The 2,208-nt window shown below is 32.9% G+C and overlaps 1 pseudogene; it reads left to right on the top strand.

The window, feature by feature from the left end:
• The window catches only part of LOC119674147, a 9,168-nt pseudogene that overhangs the window by 925 nt on the left and 6,035 nt on the right, over positions 1 to 2,208 (top strand).

The raw sequence follows: 2,208 nt of genomic DNA, 5'->3' as shown, positions 1-2,208 counted from the left end.
TAATAGTGATAAGGTAACGGGCCAATAAGGTAATGGATTCCCCTCAACCACTGAGGTGAACCTCTGTAGGACCACATTCTATAAGACATATCTCTAACTGGTATCACTAACGATTAAGAGATTGCTAACAAACTAAACTTACTAACTGACTTTACTGAATTAATTGTCCCCTAAACTTCTCTTTAAACACTTATTATTGCTTTGAACAATAAATACATAAAAAATATTGAAATTTGGTTTGTTACTATATAAAGACATATAGTAAAATATATCTGTGTATACTATATATAAAAAATGTGTAATTTATTATTATTATAACATCAATCAACAACACAAAAACTTTTTAGACTTACATAGACCTACGGTTCGTTGCGATACTTTTGAGGGATTATTGCATTCTCCTCATGTAGTATAAATGACAGATATATAAAGAAATGTAATATTCAAAATATTAAAAATTAATACTAATACTTAATATTAAAAGAAAATATAAATATATAAAAAAAATATACAAATTTGTACCTGTGGGATAGCAATTTTATAGTTAACTCTTTAAATAAAACTTTTTAGTATTATGAAGTAAAACCTAAATTAATTTCTAGGGTGGTGTGTTTTTGGTTAACTTCCTCAACGTCTACGGTCCTGGCCTGGCTATACTCTTTGTGGTTTTCGTGGAAGCAGCTGGCGTTTTTTGGTTTTACGGAGTTGATCGTTTTTCATCTGATGTTGAACAAATGTTGGGCGCTAGGCCAGGAATATTTTAGCGAATATGCTGGACATATATTAGCCCAGTATTTTTATTGGTAAGTTATCTTTTATATAATGGCATTTTATATTATTATTATAAAATAGTTTATAATAGTTTATAACTTTATAAAAAAACATGACAACATTAGTTTCAACATATTAGTACACTATATGTTACTAAGTAATACAGAGAAATTTTGATTCCAGATACCTTATTAAATCCATTCCCCTATAGTAGCTTCATTCCACTATAGCAGTATTTATGTCATATTCAAATCACATATATAAAGGTAACTTTTGACGCTTATTCTTCAAACTTTAGTGAGGGAGTATATTTTATTTTTTTTTATCAAACTGCTCTTGTGGTCCAAAGATTGTAAATACATACATAGTTTCGATGTGTCCACTGAAAATACTTCACTTTTATAAATCAGTGTTGTCAAAAAAGCATTTGACAACTTAAACCGACTATACATTTGGGCAGCACTCTCCAAAAGAGGGATGTCAGAAAAAATTATAAACCTTCTGAAGGAGCTGCAAAAGAATACTACATGTCGCGTGATCCACAAAAGCCAGCTCTCTGAATCTCTTGACATCAAAACAGGTGTGGGACAAGGATGTCACCATTGCTTTTCAATCTCACGATACATGATATCCTCAGGAGATCATTAAAAAATACCAGGGGTATCCAATGGAAACTGTTAGAGTATCTACAAGGACTAGAATTCACGATGATGTTGCTGTTAAGTCACAGACGTCATGAATTACAACAGATGATATTGAATGTGTAAACTCTTTTACCTATATGGGAAGCATTGTGATAGCTCCGTTCTAGCTGATGAAGATGTTGATGCTCGGATCAACAAACCGAAAACCGCGTTTGGCAAACTTAATAACATATGGCAATGAAGTAACTCAGGAGACAGACCAAACTCCGAATTTTCAACACAAATATAAAATCTATCTTGTACTACGGCTGTGAAACATGGATCTCTTTAGACATATAGAGAGAGAGATGAAAGTGTTTGTCTACAAGTGTCTACGTAGAATTCTGAAAATATGGTGGCCAGATCGAATATCAAAGGAACGTCTGCTGAATCAAACCACTCAGAAAGCAACACAAAATAACATAAAAATGCGAAAGTGAAAGTGAATAGAACACCCTTACACAACCAAGAGATTACATGACGAGGCAAGTGCTGGCATGTAATCCACAAGACAGCAGAAGACCTGGTGCATCAGCGAAAAAGTGGAGAAGAACAGTCGAAAGTGAACTAAAGCACGATATATATGAAACGACATCTACAGAGAAGCACAAAATAGAGTTGGATTTAGAAGAATTATTAAAGATCTATGCCCCACTTTGGGAAGTGGACAATAGTAGTAGTAGTATAAATCTTTGTTATAATTGATTATGACGTCGTAATCAGTGGAAACTACCATATTCTACACATCTTCGTT

Source organism: Teleopsis dalmanni, chromosome 2 (assembly GCF_002237135.1).
Source record: "Teleopsis dalmanni isolate 2A chromosome 2, ASM223713v2, whole genome shotgun sequence".
NCBI lineage: Eukaryota > Metazoa > Arthropoda > Insecta > Diptera > Diopsidae > Teleopsis > Teleopsis dalmanni.
This window is presented reverse-complemented; position numbering and strand designations above follow the sequence as displayed.